Raw genomic sequence first — 21,755 nt, 5'->3', positions numbered from 1 at the left:
ACAAAAAACGTTATTTTCAAGAGCTGAACTGTATTAAGGCTGAAATTTTGTTTGGTTTCTCTTAGAATGAAAGTATATGCAATGAATGCATGCATTAAACCAATAAATTATTGCCTTTTTATATGCATTTGGACGCATCTTCCTTAAGTGGTGCGTATTACCCCAGAATCCCCTACGGATTCCCGGATAAACTGATAAACTGATACTGATCAAGGCGACGATGGATCGAGTGATGTGCGTAGTTCGAGTATCAGGGACACTCTCGAGTCCCTTCGAATCTCGCAGAGGGTTACGGCAAGGTGATGGTCTTTCGTGCTTGCTGTTTAACATTGCTTTAGAGGGTGTAATAAGGAGGACAAGGATAAACACGAGTGGAACGATTCTTACGAAGTCCGTTCAGTTGCTTGGTTTCGCTGATAATATTGATATTATACTTTCTTAAGGAATCGACTGTTGATCTTATGTTTTGAGGTTATGGCTTTCAGTCTTGGAAGAAAAACTCAAAAACGGATTGTTAAGTCTTCATCCGACGTTTCGGTCACTATATTGTGCCTTTCTCAAGGATTCTGTGGACAATGATTTTCTTATGTTGTGTTTATGATTTTATGTGTATGTTACTCACTAACTATGCTCCGTTCTCTCGTAACATAGGCCCACAGCATAGGCCAAATTTGTCCCAGACGAACGTATCGCTGCAACAAGAATCGTGAGTATCAGGCGAACATGCTGCGTTGGCGAACTGTTTATCGTTCGGTTTACTTACTCTGCCGCCTGCGGCGGTGGTTCGGTAGAGGGGAATTCCGAAAACGATCCGGGTCGCAGAACTACGATGCAGTTGCCTGTTTGGCGCCACTTTTACTCTGACTGTATTGATTCTTGTTGTAACGATTCGTCTGTCTGTCGGACAGCCTCGCTTCGTGTATTGTTTCTCAGTGTGTGCAGTACGCCGGCATACGTATTGCTGAGGTTGTCTGTATCTGTGCGCTTGTTGACCGTGTTGTGTGTGTTTACAATATGGCATGTTTCGAGTATGTGTAGGTTCTGTTGCTTAAAACTAGAATCCACTATTCGTGTACGATCGAATGCGAAGACATGATGGTTGGCTGCCGAATGGTCTAGCAGCGCCGTCCGTTCTCGCAGCTGTGCAACCTCCACGTCCTCCGTCGTCTTGCCCTGGTCCCACAAGCTTTGTAGCCGGTTGGAACAGGAGCGGTGACTAGAGATCCTCGTTTGCAGCTTGTTCGTCGTCATGCCTACGTAACACGCAGGACAGTCTGCGCATGGGATATTATAAATCACGTTCGATCTACTGTTTTTATCCTCGACGTCTTTCACCGGAGGCAGCATGTTACCGACGGTTTTGGCATTTTTTGAGCTAATGGTCACATTTGGGTAGTCTTTCTTCAGGATTTTCTCAATGTTTCCCGATAACTGCCCAACCTGTACTATAGAACGGTAGATCGTTTCCTCGCTGTCTGTGACGTCTTCGTTGGTAGGGTTAACCTGTCGTTCTCTCGATCGATCGATGATCATCGTGGTGGGGTAATCGTTCAGTTTGAGCTGGGTGGTGATGATGTCACGTGTTGTGGCTGTATCGACGTTGGTTGAGAAGGTTTGGACACGGCGGATGAAATTGTTCGCCACGTTTACCTTCTGTTTGATGCTGTGCGCCGAGTGGTAATTCAGAAACCGTCCTGAGGCGATTGGCTTCATGTACCACTCGGTTTTGATCGTTTGGTCGGGTTGTCGAACCAGTAGCAGGTCGAGAAAGGGAATTTTCCCGTTTTCTTCCACCTCCACTGTGAACTGGATTTTCTCGTTGTATTCATTGAAGATTGTCCTCACCTCCTCGATCTTGTCCTTGGGGACTGCCAGCATCAGGTCGTCCACATACTTCTTCAACACGGGGAACGGGAAATCGATTCTCGCAACGACGTTGTCTAGTAATGCCTCCATCACTAGATCCGCGATGGTGGGTGATAGCGGATTACCCATCGCTGTGCCGAAAACTTGTCGATAGAACTGTCCCTTGAACCGGAAGTAGCTACAATCGATGCAGAACTCGGTCATCTCCAGGAACAAGTCTAAGTTTATGTCGGTGTGTTGCTTGATATTTTCCCAGTTGTGGATGACGTCACGTATCACCAGGTCCTTGGGGATACACGTGAACAACGACACGACGTCCAAGGAAATAAGGACGTAGTCCGGTGGCAGTTGCACGCTGTTAATGTACTCGCAGAACGTGTACGAGTCCGTCGCATTGTACTTGCCGGTGATGGATTTTTGGATGATTTTGCCTACGAACTGTGACAGTGTGTACGACGGTGACGTCATGCACGGTACCACCGGTCTCAGTGGTAGTCCCTCCTTGTGTGCTTTTGGTGCACCGTAGGGGATTCTGGGGTAATACGCACCACTTAAGGAAGATGCGTCCAAATGCATATAAAAAGGCAATAATTTATTGGTTTAATGCATGCATTCATTGCATATACTTTCATTCTAAGAGAAACCAAACAAAATTTCAGCCTTAATACAGTTCAGCTCTTGAAAATAACGTTTTTTGTAAAGACTAACATTACGGCTTCGTATGTTTATGCGGGGCAGTATGCACCCTTGCTCGGGGTAAAATGCACTACAACAATGGGGCAGGATGCACTCAAACAAAGGGGCAAGACGCACCACAACATTGAGGCAAGATGCACCGTCGAGTTTAGAAATCTTTTTACTTCTTAGACAAAATGCATGTTTTATAAGGTTTTAAGACAAACAATAGCTCAATTTTGTTTGCGATTATTTACAAAGCACTCATAGATATTATTACAGTTTGTTTTCTATAGGTGCGTTTTGCCCCAACCAATGGAGTGCATATTGCCCCAATCGATAGCAAAAAATAAAATAGTTTAAAACATATAATTTACGTAAATTACTGTTTAAGTTATTTTTCCTATGCTTAGCATTGCCCTCAATGAACTGAATAAACACAACAGCATTAGATGTTTGGTCGGTTTTCACCATTAAATCATTCGACAAACGATCGGGAAAATTACATCAGAATCGTGCTTTTCAATTTTATTCATTTTTCTCACTAATTACGTAACGCAGATATGTAAAATTTTCCAGATGCTCATTTATTAAGACGTTCTATTAGACTGATAAGGTTTCAAAGCTCTAAAACCGATAATCCCTGAAAAACAAAGGGGGTGCGTTTTGCCTCGACAGTGCGTATTACCCCAGATGCCCCTATATTCGGGGAGCTGTCGCTTTGTAGGTTTTCATCCTCCTTTCGGTGGCACGATCGATGAGCTTCAAATCCGCCAGGCGCTTGGCGAAATTGTTGTTACGTTTCTGGTACCCTGCCGTTGGATCTCGGTTGAGCTTCAAGTACGTTTCGTCATCGTCGATCATGCGTTGCATTTTGCTCTCGTATTCGTCCCGTTTCATCACCACTGTTCTGTTCCCCTTGTCCGCCTCCACAATGACCAGTTCGGGGTGTTGCTTTAGAAACGCTCTCGTTGATCTGATGGTGGTGCGGTAGAAATTGGTCACCGCATCGTGTCTCCCTTTTCCCCTCTCTGCGTGGAGAAAATTCTGGATTTGGTTTGCAACCGCGCACCTGTTGCGTTCCTGGATCGCTTCCTCGTTGTTTGTTTGAATGATGTTCTCCACGTCCGCTATCAGGTGGTAGATAGGGAGCTCATTCATATCCGTGTATGGTAACGCGAACTTCGATCCCATGCTGAGAAGCAGCTCGACGTCTTTTGGAACAGTGACGTCAGTGCTATTGAACAACGATTTTGTGTTGTGGCTCGGCGTCCGGTTCGCGGTGGCCTCTAGCGACCGATCGATGATCGCTTGGTACTTCCTGTCTGTCCTACTCGAGTTGTTTCTTACGTGCCGGTCGTAAAACGAATCTTGGTTCTCGAAGAAGAGTCTGCTTTCACTCTCCGGAACAGCGTGGCCGATTCGTGTCTTGAGATCAGCAAGATTTCGCTTGAGTTGTTTGAACGTGTGGAAGGTGTGTTTGATTTTCACGTTCAAGATCGCCTTCTTGAAACGGGCGACGTGTCGATCCAGTTCGTGGAGATACGGACTGTTGTCTTCGATTAACGGAAAGACGCACTTGAAGACGTTGGTTATGTGTGTGGGAAACACCCCCGTTTTCCTGCATCTGAGAAGAAAGTCCTTTCTGGTCACCATGTTTCCGAGTTTTCGATTCTGCGTGGCGTAATCTTTGAAGAGTGTTCTGGTGGCGGATCCGAATTCATTGTCCAGTCGTTGAAAGTAACTTGCCATGTTGAACTTTCTTAAGGAATCGACTGTTGATCTTATGTTTTGAGGTTATGGCTTTCAGTCTTGGAAGAAAAACTCAAAAACGGATTGTTAAGTCTTCATCCGACGTTTCGGTCACTATATTGTGCCTTTCTCAAGGATTCTGTGGACAATGATTTTCTTATGTTGTGTTTATGATTTTATGTGTATGTTACTCACTAACTATGCTCCGTTCTCTCGTAACATAGGCCCACAGCATAGGCCAAATTTGTCCCAGACGAACGCCCAGACGAATCGCCTCAGGACGGTTTCTGAATTACCACTCGGCGCACAGCATCAAACAGAAGGTAAACGTGGCGAACAATTTCATCCGCCGTGTCCAAACCTTCTCAACCAACGTCGATACAGCCACAACACGTGACATCATCACCACCCAGCTCAAACTGAACGATTACCCCACCACGATGATCATCGATCGATCGAGAGAACGACAGGTTAACCCTACCAACGAAGACGTCACAGACAGCGAGGAAACGATCTACCGTTCCATAGTACAGGTTGGGCAGTTATCGGTAAACATTCAGAAAATCCTGAAGAAAGACTACCCAAATGTGACCATTAGCTCAAAAAATGCCAAAACCGTCGGTAACATGCTGCCTCCGGTGAAAGACGTCGAGGATAAAAACAGTAGATCGAACGTGATTTATAATATCCCATGCGCAGACTGTCCTGCGTGTTACGTAGGCATGACGACGAACAAGCTGCAAACGAGGATCTCTAGTCACCGCTCCTGTTCCAACCGGCTACAAAGCTTGTGGGACCAGGGCAAGACGACGGAGGACGTGGAGGTTGCACAGCTGCGTGAACGGACGGCGCTGCTAGACCATTCGGCAGCCAACCATCATGTCTTCGCATTCGATCGTACACAAATAATGGATTCTAGTTTTAAGCAACAGAACCTACACATACTCGAAACATGCCATATTGTAAACACACACAACGCGGTCAACAAGCGCACAGATACAGACAACCTCAGCAATACGTATGCCGACGTACTGCACACACTGAGAAACAATGCACGAAGCGAGGCTGTCCGACAGACAGACGAATCGTTACAACAAGAATCAATACAGTCAGAGTAAAAGTGGCGCCAAACAGGCAACTGCATCGTAGTTCTGCGACCCGGATCGTTTTCGGAATTCCCCTCTACCGAACCACCGCCGCAGGCGGACGATAAACAGTTCGCCAACGCAGCATGTTCGCCTGATACTCACGATTCTTGTTGCAGCGATACGTTCGTCTGGGACAAATTTGGCCTATGCTGTGGGCCTATGTTACGAGAGAACGGAGCATAGTTAGTGAGTAACATACACATAAAATCATAAACACAACATAAGAAAATCATTGTCCACAGAATCCTTGAGAAAGGCACAATATAGTGACCGAAACGTCGGATGAAGACTTAACAATCCGTTTTTGAGTTTTTCTTCCAAGACTGAAAGCCATAACCTCAAAACATTGATATTATAGCTCGCAAATTTGAGACGATAGCGGAAACGTAGGTACATCCGACTGAAGAACGAAGCCAGGCGAATCGGATTAGTCATTAATGTGCACATGTCGAAGACAAAGTACATGATGGCAAAGGATTCTGAGGAGGAATTAACGCGCCCGCCAGCCCGAATTTTTATCAACTGTGATGACATCGAGGCGGTTGAAGAATTCGTGTAGGGTGGGGCGGGGCAAGATGGGTCGCGGGGTAAGATGGGTCAGTGCCATTTCCGAGCGCATTGCTCATGTTTTGATTATGTTAATAATTTTATTAGATGACCAGCATGAATATACAAAAGTTTGGGGCATTGATTGAAAAATTATTCACTCTCATTGGAAATAAAAAATAAAATGGTTTTGAGCCATTTTTATTATGCGATACATTCCATATAATCTCCATATAAACGGCCGCGGGGCAAGATGGGTCACCTTCAATTTTGAACGTGTTTTTGGAGCATTCAAAAGTTATTTATTTTTTATTACAAAACTATCTCATAAATGACTTTAATCAAGCGGAATGAACGCTCAAAATTATAACATAAAATTATGATAATTTTTTTAGTGGAAACATCGATTTTCAAGTCGCTTTAGGACCACTCAAATCGTAAAGTTTTTTATATTCCAAATAAATTTATAAAATGTTTACTAGTAGTTCTTGTTTACTCAGTATGGATATGGAGAATATATGTATGCGGAACAAATCCTATATTTTGACGTTTTTCGTTGAGAAAATGTGAATTACTTAAAAGGTGACCCATCTTGCCCCGCACTTTTTTCACGGCTCAAAATCGATCACTTTTTAAAACTGCTTGTTTAACATCATATTTTGTATTTAATGAACTTTTTATCGACTTTTAGCATAGCTAACTAGTGTATTAAAGAGTAGCGGACGAATACAAACCAACACGATTTGTATTTACAAAGTTATGGTGATCCATTCTTAGGTGACCCATCTTGTCCCGCCCCACCCTACTTGAGTTCACTGGTGACCGCCAACAACGACACCAGCAGAGAAAATCAGAGGCGCTATTGTGGCAGGAAATAGTGATTACTTTGGACTCCGCCGAACTCTACGATCGAAAAAAGGTCCCCGTCACACGAAGTTAACTATCTACAAAACGCTGATTTGAGCAGTAGTTCTCTATGGGCACGGAACATGGACTCTACGTGCAGAGGAAAAATGCTCCTGGTTTTCGAACGGAAGGTGTTGTGCATCTATGGCGGAGTGCAGCTGTAAGACAGGACTTGGAGAAGGCGAATGAACCACGAGCTGCATCAGCTGCTGGGCTGGGAGAACCAATCATCGTCCAAACCAAGAAAATCATAATACAATCATGGGCAGGGAATCTAAACCATGACCATCCGCTCATGAAGCGAACGAGCGACAAACTGCGGCAAGAGACAAGGAACTCTGAAGAATTGTATGAAGTAATACCTGGAGGAATTTCCGTACGAATTACTACAAACATTCTTAAGAAAATCTCTGGAGGGATTCGGGAACAAATTCTGGGAAGAATTACCGCAGCAATCCCTGCAAAACTATCCGCCGAATGAATGCATAGTGACATACTTAAAATAATTCATAAAATATATCCCGAAAGCATCCCTGAAGAACATTCTTAAATTAACCCTGGATGACTTCTTGAAGGAATCCCTGGAAAAATCCATAGAAGATCCGCAGAAGGAATCTCTGGAGCGATTTGAAAGGAAATCGCTGAAAAATCTCAAAAAATCACAAAGACAGTGCTGCAAGATCGATTCTTGAATGAATTTAAATAGGGACCTTTGGAGAAATTCCAGAATCCCTGTAAAAAAACTGCGACGGAATCCTGGAAGAAATTCATGACGGGAATCAGTGAAGGAAACCCTGAGAACAAAACTTGAACGAATCGCTGCAGAAATTCTTGAAGGAATCCTCGCAGCAATTCCTGAATAAAAGTTTTGATTCCCTGAAAGAATTATTAGAGGGATTCGCGAAAAATCCGTGATTCGTATCTTGGAAGAATCCCTGAGAAGATTCCCAAGAACTTACTGAAACAATTTCCGAAGAGATCACAGGAGCGATTTCCGAAGACATTCCTGGAGAAATTACTAAAGCAATACTTAGAGGAGTAAGTGAAGGATTTTTTAGAGAATCTCTGAAGGAATTCTTTGAACCAATTCTCTAAGAAAACGGAAAAGCAATATCCGAAGAAATCGCTGGAGGAATACCCAATGAAATCTGGTGAAATATCCGGAGCAATCAAACGATGAATTCACAGAGAAATTCCAAGAGGAATTTATACAGTAATCTCTTTGAAGGAAGAAACCATCAGAGGAATCTTTCGAAGAGGAATTTCTAAAGGAATAATTTAAAGAATAATTATCCGGAGGAATCCCTTAAAGAATTTCTGGAGGATTTCCTGAAGAAATTCCAAAATAAATTCCTGGATGAATTCCCAGAAGAAACAACGGAAGGGACGTGCAGAGAAATTCCAGAATGAATTCCTGGAAATGCATCAGAAAAAAAATCCTAAAAGAAATTGTTGAATAAATCCTTGGACAAACCATGGAGAAATTCCCTATAGGAATTTCTGAATGATTCTCGTGAGAAATACCAACGAAAGTAGCTGGAGAAATTTTCAGAGGTATCTTTGTACGGAATCTCAGAGGAATCCTGCAAATTCGGAAATTCGAGAATATAAAATCCATCAGGCACTGTCCATAAGCTACATAGACTCAATTTTTGCCGTCTTAGAATGCCTCCTTCCCATGTAGATTTTTGTCCATACAACATTTCGTAGACTTTGGTCAGACAACCCCCCCCCCTAAGTCTACGTAGTTTATGAACAGGCCCTACCTGGAAGTGGTTATTGTTCTGAACACTTTTGCCGAAGACAGAATGTTGCTATCTTGGCGAAGTTCCGGGAGAACTCGCTACAAACACATGGTACACATAACCAATCTGGGAGCAAAACGGAACCGGAAGAAGTTTTGACAGGTCTTCTGCTCGATCGGACCTATGGGGATGACAGAAAATCGACTGTTTCAATTTTGACGTTTCTCCACTTTGTTTTACATATCTAGAGAAATATTAAAAATGTGGTAAATATGCTACATAAGGATGCAAGTTCTAGTCGTAATCTAGAATCTATGAACGAAAAGTTTAAGAATGACCAAGTGTTTTCAGCATAATTACCAAAAATGTGTCGAAATTGCCAATGTCAATAACGTCACTTCGCAGAATTATGGCAGGGAAGCTACATGAAATTCCAATCGGTCTTCACAGCCCGTTTCTACGATAGTGTAGGATTACGATGATGCAAAAAGATTGAATGTACAAAAAATTGTTATTTTGGTACCCGCTTTTTTTTTCTAATTTTCATACGATTTAGTATGGGAAAAAATCACTTCTTAAAATCGCTAGAGGTCACCCTTTGACCCCTAAAAATACTTCGATGATTTCTGTAGAAAACTTCACGAGGAATCAGAACTCCGAAGACCACAAAGCGATGCGACATTCGTGGAAAAAACTATTAAGCCATACCCGGTCCATAAAATGACGAGATTTTATTGTTTATTGTTATTCTTTACATGTTAACAGAGACGGAGCGTGGCCCCATGGCGCCCCACGATATTTAATTAGACATTGGTATTCGCAAAAGTTTGTAGTTATTCCTTTATTTTTTTTTTTTAAATTTGGGTTTTGGTGTTTCAAAGAAACAAATCCCTAGCCCCCTCGGTTTTTTTAAAACTTTTCAGAGTGTTTTTCATTTGTGTATTTTTTCAAGAACCCTATTGAAATTCCTCGCCCATTTTTCCAAAATTTACTCACTTAGTCCAGCACAATCATTAGAAACGATATTTCAGATTTCTAACATAAATTCTTCAAGAAATATTATTGTTTTTTTTCTGTTCTGGATTTGTATTAGGGTAAAAGCTCCCTTAGTGGAGGTAGTATCAATAGTAGTGGTAGTAGCAATTTAGAACAATTTCGACCAAAACGCTTGCAAATGACATTTTTAATAGATGCATCATACCTGATGAATAACACTAATTCAGTTTTGTGTTCAGGATTTGGCGAAAAACCTATTTTAAACAAATACTTACCTTACCGGTCAGGCTAAGGCCGGGGTGGCCTCTGCTGTACATAGTAGCCGCCTCCATTCCACTCGGTCCATGGATGTTTGTCTCCAGTTCCGCACTCTGCGTAGGGTCCGCAGATCGTCCTCCACTTGGTCGACCCACCTAGCTCGCTGCGCTCCACGTCTTCTTGTACCGGTCGGATGACTTTCGAGAACCATTTTAGTCGGGTTGCTATCCGACATCCTGATGACGTGACCCGCCCACCGTAGCCTCCCGATTTTCGCGGTATGGACGATGGTTGGTTCTCCCAGCAGCTGATGCAGCTCGTGGTTCATTCGCCTTCTCCAAGTCCCGTCTTCCATCTGCACTCCGCCGTAGATGGTACGCAACACCTTCCGTTCGAAAACTCCAAGGGCGCGTTGGTCCTCTGCACGTAGGGTCCATGTTTCGTGCCCATAGAGGACGACCGGTCTAATCAACGTTTTGTAGATGGTTAACTTCGTGTTACGGCGAACTTTATTCGATCGTAGAGTTCTGCGGAGTCCAAAGTAGGCACGATTTCCTGCCACAATGCGCCTCTGAATTTCTCTGCTGGTGTCGTTGTCGTCGGTCACCAGTGAGCCCAAGTACACGAATTCTTCAACCGCCTCGATTTCATCACCGTCGATATGAATTCGGGGTGGCGGGCGCGGTGATTCCTCCCTGGAGCCCTTTGCCATCATGTACTTTGTCTTCGACACATTAATAACTAGTCCGATTCGCCTGGCTTCATTCTTTAGTCGGATGTACGTTTCCGCCATCGTCTCAAATTTACGAGCAATAATATCAATATCATCAGCGAAACCAAGCAGCTGAACGGACTTCGTGAAAATCGTTCCACTCGTGTTTATCCCCGCTCTCCTAATTACACCCTCTAAAGCAATGTTGAACAGCAAGCACGAAAGACCATCACCTTGCCGTAACCCTCTGCGAGATTCGAAGGGACTCGAGAGTGTCCCTGATACTCGAACTACGCACATCACTCGATCCATCGTCGCCTTGATCAACCGTATCAGTTTATCCGGGAATCCGTATTCGTGCATAATCTGCCATAGCTGTTCTCGATCGATTGTATCATACGCCGATTTGAAATCGATGAACAAGTGATGTGTGGGCACGTTGTATTCGCGGCATTTCTGCAACACCTGGCGGATGGCGAACATCTGGTCCGTTGTAGCGCGTTCACCCATAAATCCAGCCTGATATTGCCCCACGAACTCTCTTGCAATCGGTGATAGACGGCGGCATAAAATTTGAGAGAGTATCTTGTAGGCAGCGCTCAGTAGTGTGATCGCGCGATAGTTCCCGCAATCCAACTTGTCGCCCTTTTTGTAGATGGGACACACGATACCTTCCATCCATTCCTCCGGTAATACTTCCTCCTCCCAAATCTTGGTAATGACCCAGTGTAGTGCTCTCACCAGTGCTTCTCCACCGTATTTTAGAAGCTCGCTTGGTAGTTGATCTGCTCCAGCGGCTTTGTTGTTTTTCAACCGGCCAACCTCCTCCTCAATCTCTTGAAGGTCAGGGGCCGGAAGTCTTTCGTCCTGTGCACATACTCCTAGATCTGTTACCACGCCACCTTCGGTACTTGCAACGTCGCCATTGAGGTGCTCATCGTAATGCTGCCGCCACCTCTCGACCACCTCACGCTCGCTCGTGAGAATATTCCCGTGATTATCTCGGCACATGTCGGCTTGTGGCACAAAGCCTCTGCGCGAGCGGTTCAGCTTCTCGTAGAACTTTCGTGTGTCCTTAGCGCGGTACAGCTCTTCCATCGCTTCGCGATCTCGTTCTTCCTTTTAAACAAATATTTTCCTTATTTTTTGCTTCTTTGCACCCATAGTGGTGGTAGTGTCCCTATACCCGAGCAGGAGAAAATAGCTAAAGAATAACAAACTCAGGTATGGAAAAACGAATACCTACAACCTGAATGAGGTATTAAGAAGCCCTGCATAAGAGGTAAAATATCTAAAATAATAACTGATGTGTTTCCTGTGCATAACACGCGAATAATGACTTCAGGTATGCTAATACCTAAATAATAATCGGCGATTTTTCCTTACAAATAGTGATTTTTCCATAATTGAATAATACCACAATCAGTCCTCAAAACCAAAATAACCCGAGCAGGAGAAAATAGCTGAAGAATAACTAACTCAGGTATGGAAAACCGAATACCTACAACCTGAATGAGGTATTAAATAGCCCTGCATAAGAGGTAAAATACAGTCCTCAACACCAAACCAATAACTCGTTGAGGTATTGCATTAATACCTACAAAATACCAAAATAAGTTATTTTCAATACCTGGATAACCGACCAATACCTAATCTTAGTATGATACCTGACTTTGGTATGCTCTAGTTATGGGGCAGTTATTCATTCCTGCTCGGGTAGTGGTGGGTCCCATAAGAATTCAATGGGATGCGCCACTATAGGAACCAATGTTAAATTTTACATCCATAATAGGAACCGTGTACCTATAGTTGGTGCAAGTGATTTAATAGAAAAAAAAATGAAATAAACAATGGTTTTACATTTTTTCTAGCAAATTTAAGTGAAAAACCACCGATCACCCTTTTCAGACGTTTTATTTGTGGTTTTATCAATTTTATTCAATTGTCTTACTACAAGGAGCTACTAATAGCACCACTATTGGTACATTTACCCTAGCTGAATTTTGTAAAAAAAAACTTTATTGAGTATCAGGGACGTTCAAGAATCCGCAAACGATCTATTTTATCAATTACAGTAATTAGTTCAATCGTTATCAAAGGTTTTCTCTGAAGTTTAAAATATACCCCTTTCAGTAATCATTAGACGAACCTCGGACATGGAGGAATACCAGGAGGAATTTCTGAAAAAATCTATGAGTTTTTGTTTTTGTCTGGAATAATTTATGCTGGAATCACCGAATTAAATTATGTAAGAATCTCCGGAGGAATTCCTTCAGGAATATTTGAAGGCATGCCTGATGAAAATCCGAGAGATATTTCAGCAAGAATTTCCAATAGAACTCATGAAGTATTTCTTGCACGAATTCCTGGAGCAATTCGTTAAGATATGCCAGGAAGAGTACTTATGAGAATTTTTGGAGAACACCTGGAAGAATTTCTGAATGAATACGTGGAAGAATTTTTGAAGGAATCACTGAAAAAGTTTCTTAAGAAATCTCTGGAGGATTTTCTGAAAAAAAAATCCCTGGATGGTTTTATGAATAAATCTCTGAAAGAATTTCTAAAGGAATCCACGGAAGGCTTCAAAAGAAACTTTTGGTGAAATTTTGTATGAAATCAATGGCAGATTTTCTAGAGAAACACCTGGAGAGATTTCTGAAGAAATTCCAAATACATGTACATGATTTTCTGGAGGAATTGATGAGGAAATTCATAAAAGGTTTTCTATACTAATTCTAGCAGAAATGTGTGTACTAATCTCTAATGATAATGGAACAATTTCAAAAAGAATCAATGGAATGTTTTGTTAGCGATATGAGAGATTTCTTCTTTCTAAAGAAATCTATTGAAGACTTTCTGGAGGAAAAGTCGGTAGAATTTCTAAAGTAATTAATAGAAGATTAAAAAATTCCTTGAAGAATTTCCAAAGGAATTCGCAGAGGCATTTCTGAAGGAACCTCTGGAGAGATTTCTGAAGAAAATTCTGCATGAAGCATCAACTCCTAGATTTTTTTTAAAATGATTCTATCTAGGAATTTCTAAAGGTATCCTTGAAGAAAATTCCCAAATTCATCTCTTAAAGATTTGGAGGAATATTGAGAAGAGAAATCCTTCGAGAAATTTCGGGAGAAATCTCTTGAAGATTTTTTTAAATTTATTTAAAGAATCCTTATTTGAAAGAATTTCTGGGAGAAATTCCGTAAGAAATTTCTAAAAGAATTTCCAAGGTAACAACTGATGAAATTGGTGAAGGAATTCCTGGAATATTAAATTTGTTTTGAGGAAATTGAGAGGGTAATAAAAATAAAAATAAACTCACTAATGTTTTTTTTGAGTCGATACGACTTGAAAGGTTTCTGCTGGTATCTGCTAAGCCCAAGAAACATTTACTGGGAATAACAATTGTATATGAACTCAAAGGGCATCGTCTGAACATTTTTCATTTAGAATACTTTTTGTCAACACAGTAAAATATTTCAATTGAAGCGGAGAAAATCCTAGTGAGTAACCTCAAGACACTTCCCAGTAAGAATGTTTAGGAACTTTTTGATATTTTGCTTTGCTAATTAAAAAACTAAAATAGTTTCGCAAAATAAAATAGTAGATAAATTCTCAAGTAACACCATGGAAATATTCAAAATTATCTAGACATAGGTTCCCAAACTTTTCGGGTGCGCGACCCCCTTTTGCCAACAGACGCAACTTTTCGCGACCTACCATAGTAATTCCATCATTTGCTGTCTGTTACAGTAAAATATTCAACTGTCCTTCGCGACCTCCGGGATGTGGGAAACTATAATCTAGAGAAATCTTAATCTTGGAGAATAGGGAAGCACGTTAAAAACACGTGAGTAAATAGCGAAGTCTCAGTATTCATGAAAACAGTAGCATTATAGTGTTTCATTCTGGCCTTCATCTTTTTCGGCGCCCCTCTGAGGCTAGCGCCCTTGGCGGAGGCCAACCGCACGATACGGCTCTGCATGTCAAACAGCGTTGTCATGTTATTCGGTTTTCAGTCAATAACCTATGGCGATTTTTCTTCAAAAAAAGGGTTTTTACCCTTAGTAAATCGTATGAAAACTTAAAACGGCTGGCACTAAAATATAACTGAAATATAATATAAAAATATAGTGGATTATTATTATTATTATTATTATTATTATTGTTGTTTATTTCATCCGACTGATGTGTCTTAATGAATAAGTTCTTACAACTAGTTAAACACAAAACGTGAAAGTCTACTCTTAAAATTATTTGTCGTTACATTAAAGTCATACAAGTGCACCACATGGTTAAAACATTCCATCATTGCTCGAATTGGTTCTTGGGAAGTATAATCCCACCATCTAAAAGGCAGCCTGAAGAATTCGGGTCGGCGAGTAGCATAGCCAGGAACATTGATGTCAACTAGCACCAGCAAGTTTGGCGCATCAATTTCAGCAGCAAGTAGTTTAGCTATGAAGATAGCCTTGGCTCTTTTTCTTCTTTGCGTCAACGTATCCAGCCCAATTAGTTGACATCGACTCTCATACGGTGGCAGATTCTGCGGATCATTCCACGGCAAGTTACGCAGTGCAAATCTCACGAATCTCTTCTGAACAGACTCAATTCGAGAGGCCACAGTGCTGTGATAGGGATCCCATACTATCGACGCGGTTTCTAGAAGAGGCCGAACGAGACTTACGTACAGAGATTTGAGCGTGTACGGATCTCTGAACTCCTTGCTCAGTTTGCTGACAAACCCAAGTTGACGGCGAGCCTTATCGATGATCTCTTCGTGGTGATTTCTGAACGAGAGAGCTGAGTCGAGAGTTACACCTAAGTCCCGGATCGTTTCAGTTCTTTGTACCAGTTCGCCTCCAATCGTGTACTCGAAAAATAACGGATTCATTTTATGGTGGTAGCTTATGACGAAGCATTTGGGGATGCTGAGTTCCATCTTATTTGCTTGGCACCAAGTTGCAAACATCTCAAGCAAAGTTTGGAGTCTGCGACAATCTTCAACACCGTTGATAACAATGTACAGCTTAAAATCGTCAGCGTAACCCAGACAAAAGCATTCCCCAATATGTAACAAGGCATCGTTAATGAACAACGAGAACAATAGTGGGCCTAAATTGCTGCCTTGCGGTACACCGGAAGGGTTTTCGAACCAGCGTGAAACAGACGATCCGATTTTCACGGCTAATTTTCTTCCACAGAGGTACGATCGGAGCCATGCAACAAAGCCGGACGAGCATCCCAGTTTATTCAGCTTATCTAGCAGTATGGAGTGATTAACCTTGTCGAATGCTGCCTTAAGATCGGTGTATATGGCGTCTATTTGCCGACCCTGCCCGATGTTGCGCAGACAAAAAGACGCAAATTCGCACAAATTCGTCGAGATACTTCTTCCAGGGAAAAATCCATGCTGGCTTGTGGAAATGTAATGCTTTGTCTGGTAAAAAAAATGTTCCGAGACAATGATTTCAAAAAGTTTGGAGCATGCACAAAGCGATGTGATTCCGCGATAACTTCGCACGTCATTTTTGCTGCTTTTCTTATGTATCGGGAACATGTACGATGCTTTCCAGCGCGTAGGGAAGGTAGAGTTGCTCAAAGAAAGGTTGAACAAGTATTGGAGAGGTTGGCATAACTGCTGACAGCACCTTTTCAGGACACACGCAGCAATTCCGTCTGGACCGGGTTGGAAGGAGGATTTTAGTTTTCTCTCAGCTTTCTGAATTGCTTCAGGCGACACCTCGAATGTATTAACGTCCACACTTCCAGCAGGAGTAAGTTCCAGAGCAGCCTCGGTACTGGTGGCATTGCAGGAGTTCGAATCGAACACTGAACTGAAGAACGAAGCGAAAAGTTCGCACTTATCCGATGACGTATTGGCCCTTTTCGATCCAAATGAAGAGACGACGGCAGTCCAGTCTCTTTACGTTTAGACTTCACGAAGTTCCAGAATCTTTTTGGGTTATGTTTTAGATTACGCTCTGTACGGATGGCATGACGACGATACAATCTGATATTCAAACTGCGATACTGGCGGCTAGCGAACTGGAACCAAAGTCCAAATAAAGTCGGAGCACTCGTGCTCGAACCGGGTACCACTTCTAGTACTACATTTGGTCCCCGGTACCCAAGTTTGACGTTTGGCTGACTACCTTGTTTTATACTTACTTTGTGATCTTGGAGTTTATGACATTATGACAACAAGCCTATCTCCAGCATGAAATTCTCATGTGAAAAGTCGACGCACTCGAGCAAAATATTTATTTTCTTCATTTATTTGGATAGAAATAAACCCAGTAATTGTCATTTATCCAACGAAGTACTTTGAAGAATGCAGTAGTGTGTCTCATTTTCAAAGGCAACGACATAATTGGTGATTGAAGTTAGGTATCTGCTAATACCGCTGATGCTTCAAATGTGTCTTTCTTATGGCAGTTTGTTAGTGGAAAAGCTGGTAGCTTTCTATCTATTAGAAAAAATGGTTTCCGGAGGGTAACATTAGTCATTAAAATCCAATATGGGAGTGCGAGAAAAAAGGGAAATATTTATTTAGAAAATGTAAACCTTCAACGGTGTATTCTGACCAATGGCTGTCGTTCGACCACAAGGAGTTTTTCAGTCTCTGATGTCTCCGCGTGATCCGACGGCCGAGTAGTCAAGCGTCCGACCAACAAGAGCCGGTTTTCCGAGTCGCTGTAAACCTCATCTCGCTTGGGTCGGAAACACCTGCATTTGCAGGTCTTTTGTATCTGTTCAACCCCGGACTGGCTCCACGTGCCCCGACAAAGCATCTTTCGGTTGGTTACAAGGATTATTGTGTCCCCTAAAAGCCAGTTTTCAAGCGCCCGGTTATCCCGGGCCTGTTTCTTCGGAACGAAGCCGTGATCACACCGTGGGTCGGAAACTTCGGCCTTTCCTCGGCGGCTATTGACTTGTCGCTGCCGTTATTGTCCTGTCGTTTTCTGCTGACCACGCACCCACGTTCCGGTTTAGGAATTCCATTCACACAGATGTACCAATAATCTGTTCGACCGTATGTACCTTGTAAAAGTAAGGTAAAAATTTCTGGTGCAAACTTCTACCTTCAGGAGGAAATTAAGAAACTTACCCAAAATGATCATCTCTTCGTAACCCAGCGCAGTCGGATTTTTTCTTGTTTATATTTTTATAAACAGTAGTTTGTTACTCATAGCAACATTCATTAGAGTGCAAAGTAACATTATACGAAGGTATGATAGTTTTTTGATCTAGTACTTCATGAATCCCGAAATTTCACACTAATGTATGGGAGTTGGACGACTTAATTTGGACTTTGCTGGAACGATAACTTATTCATTTCTGTGCGATGCCTACGACAGGTTCTTTTTGCTGCTTTGCAGTTCCTTCTCAGGCGGCGTAATTCAGGATTAGACCAAGGCGGCTTTTTTGGGAGACGTCGCAGTGGAACAAACAAAGTAAAAGCGTTTTGAAGGATACTCGTGAAGTTCTCAACGGCATCGTCGAGATTCGCACATTCTGTCACAATTGACCAGTCAAGTGCCGACAAGTGCCGGCGCAACCCATCGAAGTCCGTTTTTTGAAGTCGAATGCATGGGCATCAAACTCGTCAACATATTCTTCAAGCAGAGGTTCACAATTGTTGATGGTACACGAGAAGGGTTGATGGCAGACGTCGATTGGCAAGATGGGCTCTACAACATCTTCAATCGTAAAATCATCCACCAGCTCTTCATTGACGAACAGCAAATCTAACGTGTTTCCAAAGCGATTCTTCATGTAGTTCATTTGACGCATGTTGTTTGAACTCATTCCGTCAACCAATGCCGCGTTTGATTGCGTCAAGGATGAAGCCAAAGTCCAAATTAAGTCGTCCAACTCCCATACATTAGTGTGAAATTTCGGGATTCATGAAGTACTAGATCAAAAAACTATCATACCTTCGTATAATGTTACTTTGCATTCTAATGAATGTTGCTATGAGTAACAAACTACTGTTTATAAAAATATAAACAAGAAAAAATCCTACTGCGCTGGGTTACGAAGAGATGATCATTTTGGGTAAGTTTCTTAATTTCCTCCTGAAGGTAGAAGTTTGCACCAGAAATTTTTACCTTACTTTTACAAGGTACATACGGTCGAACAGATTATTGGTACATCTGTGTGAATGGAATTCCTAAACCGGAACGTGGGTGCGTGGTCAGCAGAAAACGACAGGACAATAACGGCAGCGACAAGTCAATAGCCGCCGAGGAAAGGCCGAAGTTTCCGACCCACGGTGTGATCACGGCTTCGTTCCGAAGAAACAGGCCCGGGATAACCGGGCGCTTGAAAACTGGCTTTTAGGGGACACAATAATCCTTGTAACCAACCGAAAGATGCTTTGTCGGGGCACGTGGAGCCAGTCCGGGGTTGAACAGATACAAAATACCTGCAAATGCAGGTGTTTCCGACCCAAGCGAGATGAGGTTTACAGCGACTCGGAAAACCGGCTCTTGTTGGTCGGACGCTTGACTACTCGGCCGTCGGATCACGCGGAGACATCAGAGACTGAAAAACTCCTTGTGGTCGAACGACAGCCATTGGTCAGAATACACCGTTGAAGGTTTACATTTTCTAAATAAATATTTCCCTTTTTTCTCGCACTCCCATATTGGATTTTAATGACTAATGTTACCCTCCGGAAACCATTTTTTCTAATAGATAGAAAGCTACCAGCTTTTCCACTAACAAACTGCCATAAGAAAGACACATTTGAAGCATCAGCGGTATTAGCAGATACCTAACTTCAATCACCAATTATGTCGTTGCCTTTGAAAATGAGACACACTACTGCATTCTTCAAAGTACTTCGTTGGATAAATGACAATTACTGGGTTTATTTCTATCCAAATAAATGAAGAAAATAAATATTTTGCTCGAGTGCGTCGACTTTTCACATGAGAATTTCATGCTGGAGATAGGCTTGTTGTCATAATGTCATAAACTCCAAGATCACAAAGTAAGTATAAAACAAGGTAGTCAGCCAAACGTCAAACTTGGGTACCGGGGACCAAATGTAGTACTAGAAGTGGTACCCGGTTCGAGCACGAGTGCTCCGACTTTATTTGGACTTTGATGAAGCTGTGACATCCACCGAACAGTAGTGCTCCTCGTTTTGCATCCAACGAAGCCCTGGCCGGTTGTAGTCACCAAACACTGCAACTGCGTTGTGTCCGAGAGAAGAGATTACAGATTCCATGCTGGCAATATGACGATTTGTTGTTTGTACATCCGACGCTTTGTCTGGTGGGATATACACTGCTCCAATAGCAATAGAACGTTGCGCCATGGTCAAAGACACCCAAACATGCTCAATGCTGTTTTCATTGCTCGGGATCAAACTGGACGGAATGATGTTCTTCACAGCAATAAGGGTACCACCGGACCGTTTCTTGGTGCTTGTCAGCGCATTGCGATCACCACGATAAACAGCGTAGTCGTTACTGAACAGCATACCCGACGGAATCACTTCGTCTAACCACGTTTCAGTCAACACGATTACATCGTAAAGCGAGGCAGTCACTGAGGCATAAAAATCCTGAATCTTTGTCCTCAGCCCTCTAACATTCTGGTAATATACCGAGATTCCAGAGCCTAGTTCGTCCTGATGGCTGATCGTTCGTGTTGTTTGCGGTGTTTCGTCATCGTCAGCTTGTGGGATACGTTGCATTTCTTCCAGCGAAGGTTGTCTAGAAACAATTGACGCATCAGAGGTCGTCGACTGAATATTTAAATTCAACTTGCCTTGAGGTACGTGTTGGAAGACCCTTTCGCCACTCCCACACGCAGGCCCGGGACGACTGCTGAACGCTGGCTGGAATGGCGCGACTGTGGTGGGGGGCTCCAGGGCTTCCATAATGCCAACTTCGGTGCGTCCCAGTGATGAGTCGATGTACGTTGACAGTTCAAGTGAAGAAGGTGGACATTGGCTGGAAACGACGAGTGGATCAGGACCAATCGAGTAAGCAAAATCATCGTACTTGCCTGCAATACCGATTTGGAAGACCCTTTCACCACTCCCACACGCAGGATAACTGACACTGAGGAAGATTACAAGTGGTAGTCGAAATACGCGTATCTGTCAAAGGATAAGCAACATAGGGCGGATTTAAAAGGTACGAAACTGATTACACTCATTCGAAGAGGGTATTCTGCTCGAGGGTTCGAAAAGTCGGTACAAGACTAAAATATAGTTTCTCCGATCGAGCTGGAATTTTGCACAGTTGATATGGGGTCAAATTTACTCAAAAAGTGTACAAGAGTGAAATGTATGTTTCTGTCCTAGGGTATTGAGTATACAAATTAGAGTTTGCTGAGTATTGCAACTTTCTGTATCTCTTAAATAAGATATAGGGTAAGTGTACCAATTATGGCCATAGTAGCAATTATTTGCCATAGTTGATTTTCACCTTTTAACGATGTAAATCAACAAGAAAAAAATTGTGAACATCAGATGACGTTCACAAAAGATGGTTGCACTCATTTAAACTCAACATTTTGCTCAAATTATGGTGGAAATAAATCATTTTCCTTAAAATTTCGGCTTCCTTGCACCTAATATCGCAATAGTGTACCAGTTATGGCTAACCCCATAAGGAATGCATGTAAATAGTGCGAAATGGAACCGAAGTTAAAAAATGTAGCCATATAACTAGTACAGGGTTCCTATCATTGGCACACGCTGTAATAAATACTAAAAGAAGTTTTGGCTCCGTTTCTATATTTTTCCTGTAAAGTATGGAAACTAAGCTATCTTTTAACATATTGTTGACATTCGTTGGTCTTCTCGTTATTTTTGTACAAATAGTTTTCCTTAGGTAGTGCCATAATTGATACAGGCACCCTAGAACAGATTTGTGTTAGCCGCGTCGCCATCGTCGGTTTGTTTCTGTCGTCAATCCTTATATGTAGCAGGAGCAATCAGTGTGATTCACGGGATACCAGTCGGCGGCGAAATGCCAGTTTTTTTTCTGTAGAAGCACAGAACCACTGGAAACTTGTATATATATTTGTCGGTGAGCTCGTTCCATATTGTTTAAATAATTAAAATTTATATCAATTGACGTTGATAAAAGGGGGTCTATGGGAGGCTACAATTACTCTACAAAGCCC

General features: G+C 42.4%; 1 protein-coding gene and 1 long non-coding RNA gene across 4 annotated transcripts in view; both read right to left on the bottom strand.

Annotated features, from left to right (window-relative positions):
* Window positions 1-21,755, bottom strand: part of LOC115258143 (solute carrier organic anion transporter family member 74D) — a 111,750-nt gene that overhangs the window by 32,691 nt on the left and 57,304 nt on the right. The window lies entirely within an intron of this gene.
* LOC134287068 (uncharacterized) lies at window positions 404-1,420 on the bottom strand. The gene is made up of 3 exons (XR_009996992.1): window positions 764-1,420; window positions 623-692; window positions 404-566 (listed from the first exon to the last, which is right to left on the bottom strand). It is a non-coding gene; the product is annotated as an uncharacterized LOC134287068 (long non-coding RNA).

The sequence above is a fragment of the Aedes albopictus genome, chromosome 2 (assembly GCF_035046485.1).
Source record: "Aedes albopictus strain Foshan chromosome 2, AalbF5, whole genome shotgun sequence".
NCBI classification, from domain to species: Eukaryota; Metazoa; Arthropoda; class Insecta; order Diptera; family Culicidae; genus Aedes; species Aedes albopictus.
This window is presented reverse-complemented; position numbering and strand designations above follow the sequence as displayed.